The sequence below is a fragment of the Carcharhinus amblyrhynchos genome, unplaced genomic scaffold (assembly GCF_965287045.1).
Source record: "Carcharhinus amblyrhynchos unplaced genomic scaffold, sCarAmb.v2.hapA scaffold_48, whole genome shotgun sequence".
NCBI classification, from domain to species: domain Eukaryota; kingdom Metazoa; phylum Chordata; class Chondrichthyes; order Carcharhiniformes; family Carcharhinidae; genus Carcharhinus; species Carcharhinus amblyrhynchos.
Genome location: NW_027649789.1, coordinates 1,176,178 through 1,185,954, shown reverse-complemented (window position 1 = coordinate 1,185,954; position 9,777 = coordinate 1,176,178). Strand labels below are relative to the sequence as shown.

General features: G+C 48.6%; 1 pseudogene; it reads left to right on the top strand.

The window, feature by feature from the left end:
• Positions 1-543: 543 nt before the first annotated feature.
• On the top strand, positions 544-4,106 carry LOC145337406 (putative G-protein coupled receptor 139; annotated as a pseudogene).
• Positions 4,107-9,777: the final 5,671 nt, after the last annotated feature.

Here is a 9,777-nt window from a genome sequence, read left to right as displayed (position 1 = left end):
TTTTCTCTTTTCATTCACAGGTTTTAAGTCGGTCCACCTCGTGTCCAATGAGGGGCATACACGCGATGGGTCGTACTGGGGCTGCTCTTGGTTGTTCGAGATTGGCCTAGTGCTTCATGTCGTTAGTGTGTGCCTAAACTGGACCAGATACTGGGCAAGACGACAGCTCAGTGACTATCACTGATTGCTGTGCAGACACATGGATTTCGGCCAGTGTCTGTGGGAGTTTGTGCATTCTCCCCGTGCTTGCGTGGGTTTTCTCCGGGTGCTCCGGTTTCCTCCCACACCCCAAAGATGTGCTATTAGGCTGATTGGCAGGAATAAATTGTCCCTAAATCAGTTTCCCTCAATCTGGATGGCCATAAAACATTAGACAGGGGTCATGGGTGGAGAGGTGGACTGGTGGTGTTGAGATGGCGGCGCGGGCTCGTTGGGGCGAAGGGCCTGTTTCCCGGGCTGATTTTGTTCTTTGTTCTTTGTATACAGAAAAAAAAATCTGGACATTTCTATGATTTATAGCAAACTGAGCCAACAAAATCAGACATGAACTTGTTCCTGATCGATCCAGGAGAACAGGAAGGTGAGGATAAAGGAATGGGGAACATCTCTTGCCTAAAGTATCAGGCAAGTAGCCTTATTAAAACACCAGTTCCTGATACTTTGACAACAGTCTGACATTATACAATCCGGGCAGTGCTGATTCTTCTGAACAGAAAAGACAGCTCAGATGCTTGGTTTGGATGTTTATTATTTCTGGAGAAAATCGATGCTGGTTTAAATGATTAATGGCACCGTTCTATGGAGGGCCCATTCTGACTGGTTTGTTTCCGAGTAGTTTGGGACCCTGTGTTTCGATCCAAATGAAGCTCCCAAAGCTTTGTTCTGGTGAAATGAGGTCACCATTTATTAGTCTACTCTGCAAGTCTATTAATGATTATTCCCATGATTGTGTGCAGATATTGTGTTGCATTATCCCTCTCAATTCTATCAACTTCTTTTTTCTTTCAAATTGTCTTTCTACTTGCTGATTACATTTTTTACCTAACTGATGAAGACCAGTGATCCCAGTGCTGATCCTTGCATCATTCACTGACTACAGTCTCCAAATCTTTTAAATCCCTGCACTTTGGTTTCTGTTTTGGAACCGGGCTGTGTTCCATTCTGCTGACAGTAGCCTCACTGCACAGGATCTGATTTTAGACATGCTTTGTTGTAACTTACCGAATCATTAAGAAAATCAGCATTGTGGGCATCAATTTTGAAACACCAATTCCTGATAACTTCTAACGTAATTTCATAAAGCATAGCCTTGTTTTTATGGGCACTGTTAGTACTCTGTGTTTACTCTGCGTTTGGATGCATTGTTCTTCTTAATACTGACCTTGTGTTGACGGGTTCTATAGTTACCTTCATTACTTTCTCTCTTCCAGTAACAGTAACGTGCATTTCAAGCAATCGATGAAGATAAAACATTTTGGATCGATAACACTGTCTGTGTTGTCACTCCCCATTGTTTATATTAAGTTATTTGGATGCATTCCATCCAAACCAAAGGTTTACCTTCTCCTTAATTTAATAAATGTTTGGTGAAAACACGCTACTATCTGAATTCTCATATTGCTATTTGACAATATAATGCCATCGATCTGGATGATTTTCCTTTCTATATGTTCTGAATCCTCACCCACTGCTTCAGCCTGCCTGGAGTGTCCTGTCAAATGGGTTTGTCCTGTGAACAGAGCTATGCCCCAGGAGAAAGAAAAATAATTTTCTCAGTGTCAGTCTATCTAACAGATCCTGAATAGAGTGCCCCCATATCCAGTTGTGTGGGACTTGTCTGACCGACAACAGGGGAACTGCCTTGAAGGCAGCGTATCCCCACAATCTCCCACTCAGACATTGAAAGAAGACAATGTTTCGTTTTGTTTTGTTGATTACTGATTCTCTTTGGAATTGGTTTCATGCTCACCAGTGCTGATATGGGAATATAAATATTTGCAATTTCATCACATTCTGTTCTGATATTCTGCTGTAAAGTGTGTACGGGTGTAAACTTTCACATTCAGATTCCCCTACTGAAAAATCCGGAACCAGCACAAACTGTGCTGTAGTTGTGCAGAAGACATGTATTTATGAACCTTGTGATTAACATGATGCATGTTCCAATTCTTTATTGGTTCATAATACATTATGCTGCTAGCTGTGCTGCCTTTAGGCAGGAGGTGTACCCCATTCTTTTATCCTCAGCTTCCTGGTCTCCTGGATGATTATAAGAGTGTCAGGCTGTAACATGTAGTACCAGATATCGATCAATCTGCTCATCACGTTAGCTTCACCAGCCAATGAGATCATGACTCATAGTGAAAATAAATCACTCCACTTTTCCACATTGCCCCTATAACCAATGTTTTCATGAAAAAACTCTGTCTCTGCATTGAACATACTTAATCCTATCTCTACAACAATGTGGAAAATAATTCCTGAGTTTGACTAGTCTCTGAGAAAATAAATTCTGCATTTCTGTGTTTTAACCTGGCCACATCTTATTCCAAGATTGTATCCCTCAATTCCTAGACTATCTCATAAGTGGGAACACTTGTCGTTCATCTATCTTGTCCAGCTCTCTGTGAATCGCATTCATCTCCACAGGGTTCCCTCTCATTCTTCTAAAATCCAACGGATGCAGTTTCAACCATCTCATCTTTTCCTCGTGTGAATTTCTCCCCATATATGGAATCAATCTATTCAAATGATTATCCCCGACACCATGATACACTTCCTCAGAAACTGGGACCCAAACTGTTCACATTCTTGTCATTGTGATCGAACTGGAATCTAGCAATAACTCATTTTTTTTACACAATTATTTTGGAAATAAAGTTCAGTTGCCCTCCACAATTATCAGTTGAATGTACATGCTGGCTTTTAGTGACTTACACACAAGGACACCCCACACCTCACCAAAAGCATTGAATTAACAATCAGCCTACTCCTGTCAGCTTGATCTCCACAGCTATATTAACCCTTTAGTTGGTTTAGAATGGATGTTCATTGGGTCGTGGTTGAGATTTTCACAAAATAAATGCCGACTGAGGCCTAATTCATCAAATGTTTGGCCCAATACAGCTTTCCTTAGTGCCTGATTGTATTATCAATAATACTGTGTATTATTTCCCTGTCTCTGTCTTACAGCTAATTTAATGGGCATTCTGGTTTTGTCCCGAAGAAATTGTGGTCTCTCCATTTGTACAACTCGTTACCTCCTCACAATGGCAACAGCAGATCTACTCGTCATTATCATTGTGGTCATACTGACCATCATCAATGAATATTATTTTCCTGGAAGCTTCCTGTACATCACACCTGTGTGTAGTGTTAAGACTGTCCTCATGGCTGCAACCACAGAATGTTCTGTTTGGTTCACCATCATGTTTTCTTTCGATCGATTTGTGGCCATTCGTTTCCAGAAGTTGAAAACAAAATACTGCACCGGGAAAACTGCAGATGTGGTTCTTGTAACAACTGGCATTCTGTTCCTTTTAAAAAATATCCCCTTCTACTTTAAAGAGGAACCTATATTCATATATAAAAATGTACCATGGGGCTGTCAAACAAAGGTAAGCTCTTTTACTGATCCTGTTTGGGTTAGATTTCAATGGTTTGATAAGATTGTAACTCCATTGCTCCCGTTTGGTTTAATTCTATTGATTAATGCTCTGACTGTCTGACATATTATAATAACAAGCAGAGTCTGTAAGGTACTGAAGGCTCAGCGCCCGGATGGAAATAACAGCGATCCAGAGATGGAGAACAGAAGGAAATCTATGATTTTACTCTTCACAATATCCGGCACATTCATTCTTCTGTGGACTGTCAATGTCATACAATTTGTATGTGTTAAGATAATAGGATTATTTTCCATCAGTGATTCTGCATATACATTACAAGCTATAGGAGGTACGATGCTTAGCCTAAATTGCTGCACAAACACATTTATTTATGTGGTCACTCTTTCCCAGTTTAGAGAACAAATGTATTCGATGTTGACATATCCTCTCAAAGCAATTCCGCAGAGACTCAGCGGATTAAGGAAGTGTTCCCAATGATAGGTAGTTGAATCAGTGGATGTGTATTTTTGTATGTTCACCACCATCCGCTGTCCCCAAACACAGGCTTCTTCCCTTCAATATGTTAACCTTCAGTCATTCAGATAAGTTCATTCAGTGTGCACTGCCAGCTCAGCACACAATGGAGCATGGCGACGTGATCTGCTGTTGTATTAGTCAATTCTATACTCGAAGCAGATCAGTGGCCACATTCACAGATCATTGACAGATGAGTTTGTCCAACGTGTCAGAGACACGGAAGAAATGCAGCATGAGGCCATTGATTTGGAGTTCACTATGACACACAATCTTTGTGACTTAGTTGGAAGCTTTTCTCATTTAGTCAATTGATAAGAAATCCTGTGTTTGATCCCCACCAGGGCAGTGAATAAGTAAAGTGGGAGGAAGGGTTACCAAACAGTTGAAGTCAGTTGTGAACCCCAGAATTCTCCTTTGTTGTGATCAGTCAGAACCTGGAGTCAGGTAAATGTGCCCGATGTGATTCCAGTGTGTGGCCACAATAATGAATGGTAATACACGCCAACAACTTCCAGGGAAAGGGGGTAAGGCAGCAGCGTATAGGCGTGACCATGAAAGGGTCTGTAATCACATAAGATTAAAAATCACACAAGCTGCTGTGGGAGAAACCATGACTGAAGCACACATAGATCCGTCTCAAGGACCATATTGTTCCCAGTTACAAGAGAGGCATTAATCACCCGGTCTGAACACAAAACTACTGGAATGGTGTGCAGCTGCAGCCCATGTGTGTCCATTACTACAAGAGGAGCAATGGAAATGGGAGGAACACTGTAGGTCGCTGTCCAATTAGTCAGATATGATGTTCTCCAGTCCCAGCCTCGTGTTTGTCACCGGCGGGAGGTTTTCCAGTAGCAGCATCCTCCGATCTCCCACGGTCACTGGGAATTCCTATGGGTAACTCCTCACTCTGTGGGGAAAGATCACTGCCGGGAGTGTGTTGACGGTAGGACTGGAGGATCCCACTGTCACAAACGATTGGAGAATCCCGGTGAGAGTTCTTGTTTACTGAAGATATTGGGATTGAATATCCAGGTTCACGGTGCTGCTGGAGGAGACCAGTGGGAGATATCAGCGGGAGGAGGAGGGGGGCGGTAGTGGGATTCAGGACCAGCACCAGGGTGATCGCCAGTCTCTGGGGGCAATCCTTCCTCATACAATCAGCCCTGTGCCAGGAATTGATGTGGGAATGATTATAATGTTGGAATCACTGTTCCAATATCATTAGCGAGTCTAGGACGGTCTTCTCCGGGCTTGCTAGTGTAGCCCCTCATCCCAGACACCCCCTCCACCCCTCCCAGTCCCCGGCTGGGAGAGAGTCCCATCAACAGGGACCGTGTGTGATCACCATGAGAGTGGACACAGAGGCCATTGAGGTCAGGGTGTGCCGCTCAGACAGCGCCTGGCCTGCCCTGCCAACCTGACAACCAGGCATTGCCAACCTGGCACACTGGCACTTCCCCCAGGCACAATGTTACTGCCCGCCAGGCACCAACCACTCGAGGGGTGGGGGAGAGGGGGCTGGGGGGGGGTGGAAGTAAGGTGCTGTGGCCTACTGTGTGAATGGCCTAGTGAGGGGCCAGTTGGTGATGCTGGGGGGAGGTGCTGCGTTCTCTCCAATTAGTTCGGTGGGAGAGAGAGGGAGGGGGGGACCCCCGGTGTATATTTGGTGGATTGTGTGTACTGCGGGGGATTGGGGTTGGCCACGGTGGGGGGAGGGATGGGGGTAAACCAGCAATTGGGAGTGGGGGATGCCTCTTATCTGTGGAGCACGTTTGGGGAATAATCGGCAGGATAACATGTGGGACACTGAAGGTGGGGGCTAAGGCGTATGTGTGGATCTCCACACTGACAGATCCTTGTATATAAATTGGGAGGCTCTCCTAATGGACAGGGGGGGACACTCCTAATGGACAGGGGGGGACACTCCTAATGGACAGGGGGGGACACTCCTAATGGACAGGGGGGGACACTCCTAATGGACAGGGGGGGGACACTCCTAATGGACAGGGGGGACTCCTAATGGACAGGGGGGACACTCCTAATGGACAGGGGGGGACACTCCTAATGGACAGGGGGGGGACACTCCTAATGGACAGGGGGGGACACTCCTAATGGACAGGGGGACACTCCTAATGGACAGGGGGGGACACTCCTAATGGACAGGGGGGGGACACTCCTAATGGACAGGGGGGGACACTCCTAATGGACAGGGGGGGACACTCCTAATGGACAGGGGGGACTCCTAATGGACAGGGGGGGCACTCCTAATGGACAGGGGGGGGACACTCCTAATGGACAGGGGGGGACACTCCTAATGGACAGGGGGGGGCACTCCTAATGGACAGGGGGGGGCACTCCTAATGGACAGGGGGGGACACTCCTAATGGACAGGGGGGGACACTCCTAATGGACAGGGGGGGACACTCCTAATGGACAGGGGGGGCACTCCTAATGGACAGGGGGGGGACACTCCTAATGGACAGGGGGGGACACTCCTAATGGACAGGGGGGACACTCCTAATGGACAGGGGGGGACACTCCTAATGGACAGGGGGGGACACTCCTAATGGACAGGGGGGACACTCCTAATGGACAGGGGGGGACACTCCTAATGGACAGGGGGGGACACTCCTAATGGACAGGGGGGGACACTCCTAATGGACGGGGGGGGGGACACTCCTAATGGACAGGGGGGACACTCCTAATGGACAGGGGGCACTCCTAATGGACAGGGGGGGACACTCCTAATGGACAGGGGGGACACTCCTAATGGACAGGGGGGGACACTCCTAATGGACAGGGGGGGACACTCCTAATGGACAGGGGGCACTCCTAATGGACAGGGGGGGACACTCCTAATGGACAGGGGGGACACTCCTAATGGACAGGGGGGGACACTCCTAATGGACAGGGGGGGACACTCCTAATGGACAGAGGGGAACACTCCTAATGGACAGGGGGGGACACTCCTAATGGACAGGGGGGGACACTCCTAATGGACAGGGCGACACTCCTAATGGACAGGGGGGACACTCCTAATGGACAGGGGGACACTCCTAATTGACAGGGGACATTCCTAATTGACAGGGGCACTCATATTTGACAGGGGGTCACGTCTGAATGACAGGGGGCACTCCTGAATGACGGAGCACTCCTAATTGACATCGGCATCCTAGTTGAGATGTGGGCACTCGTAACAGTAACAGTTGCTGCTCCAAATCCAAATAGGGGGCACCCCAATTGAGATAGTAAGCTCCATTAGTAGTGATAGGGAATGCTCCATATTGACAATTCATATTGAGGAAAGGGACACTCCTAATTGAGACAGCCACCACACCTAATGGGAGCACTCCAAATCTAGAACTGGGGCACTCCAATTTGAGATAGGGGGCACTCTAAATTGAGATGGAGGAGACTCCCAATCTGGATAGGGGTACACCAAGTCCAGATAAGGTACATTCCAAATCGGGATAGGGCACTTCATACGGGTACTCCAAACTGAGGTAGGGTACAAGAGACCCCCCTACTCAATTAGGAGTGCACCCTGTCATTTAGGAGTGCCTGTGGCAATTTTTAGCATCCCCTGTCAATTAAGAGCACCCCCCCCGTCTCGATTTGCAAATGTCTGAAATACATTATCAAAATGCATTTTGATAATGTATATAAATAAAGTTCCACTATCACCTAACCAGGTAGAAAAAATCACCCGGAAAGATCCGGTTATGAGGCAGATGGTGGAGCTTGTCCTGAGAGGGTGGACGGGTAGACAGCACCCAGAGTTATGGTGATAAGTGTACAGAAGCTGGGTGTTGACAGTGTTGTTGGATGTTTATTCTGGGCTCTGGGAGCCCCATTCCCCTATAATTAAGAGGGAAGGTGCTGGAACGGGAGCACCAAGAGCACCCAGGGGTGCTGCCAATGGAAGAAATAACAAGAAGCTGCTTGAGGTGCTACCCAAATGGAAGAGAAAGTGGGACGGTGCGAATGTTGCCTCTGGGGACAGAGGGCACTGCCCTTGGGGACAGAGAGTGCTGCCCTTGGGGACAGAGGGCACTGCCCTTGGGGACAGAGAGTGCTGCCCTTGGGGGCAGAGGGCACTGCCCTTGGGGACAGAGAGTGCTGCCCTTGGGGACAGAGGGCACTGCCCTTGGGGACAGAGAGTGCTGCCCTTGGGGACAGAGAGTGCTGCCCTTGGGGACAGAGGGCACTGCCCTTGGGGACAGAGAGCGCTGCCCTTGGGGACAGAGGGCACTGCCCTTGGGGACAGAGAGGGCTGCCCTTGGGGACAGAGAGTGCTGCCCTTGGGGACAGAGGGCACTGCCCTTGGGGACAGAGGGCACTGCCCTTGGGGACAGAGAGTGCTGCCCTTGGGGACAGAGGGCACTGCCCTTGGGGACAGAGAATGCTGCCCTTGGGGACAGAGGGCACTGCCCTTGGGGACAGAGGGCACTGCCCTTGGGGACAGAGAGCGCTGCCCTTGGGGACAGAGGGCACTGCCCTTGGGGACAGAGAGCGCTGCCCTTGGGGACAGAGGGCACTGCCCTTGGGGACAGAGGGCACTGCCCTTGGGGACAGAGAGTGCTGCCCTTGGGGACAGAGGGCACTGCCCTTGGGGACAGAGGGCGCTGCCCTTGGGGACAGAGAGTGCTGCCCTTGGGGACAGAGGGCACTGCCCTTGGGGACAGAGAGTGCTGCCCTTGGGGACAGAGGGCACTGCCATGGGGACAGAGAGTGCTGCCCTTGGGGACAGAGAGTGCTGCCCTTGGGGACAGAGGGCACTGCCCTTGGGGACAGAGGGTGCTGCCCTTGGGGACAGAGAGTGCTGCCCTTGGGGACAGAGGGCACTGCCCTTGGGGACAGAGGGCGCTGCCCTTGGGGACAGAGGGTGCTGCCCTTGCCACCTCTTCCAGGCTGGGATTATCCAATCTGCAGCGAGAAACTGCTTCATCACCATGTGCCCGAGTGAACCCACACTGGCTGTCAATCATTCTGCTGGAGTGGGTTCCTCTTGGCTGTGTTCATCTGATAGATTGTGCAATTAATCAATAGGGCATTTGACAAGGTACCACATGCTAGGTTGTTGCATAAAGTTAAATCTCACGGGATCCAGGGTGATGTAATTAAATGGATAAAAAACTGACTTGATGACAGAAGCCAGAGAGTGGTTGTAGAGGGTTGTTTTTCAAACTGGAAGTCTGTGACCAGTGGTGTGCCTCAGGGATTCATGCTGGGCCCACTGTGATTTGCCATTTACATTCATGATTTGGATGAGAACATAGGATGCATGGTTAGTAAATTTGCAGATAACACAAAGATTGGTGGCATAGTGGACAGTGAAGAAAGTTATCTTGGATTGGAACGGGATCTAGATCAACTGGGCCAGTGGGATGACAAATGACAGATGGAGTCTAATTTAGACAAATGCCAGTTAGATGCATTTTGGTAGACTGAACCAGGGCAGGACTTATTCAGTTAATGGTAGGGCACTGGGGAGAGTTACAGAACAAAGAGATCCTGGGGTACATGTTCACAACTCCTTGAACGTGGAGTCACAGGTGGACAGAGTGGTGAAGAAGGCATTCGGCATGTTTGGTTTCATTGGTCAAAACATTGAATACTGGAGTTGGGA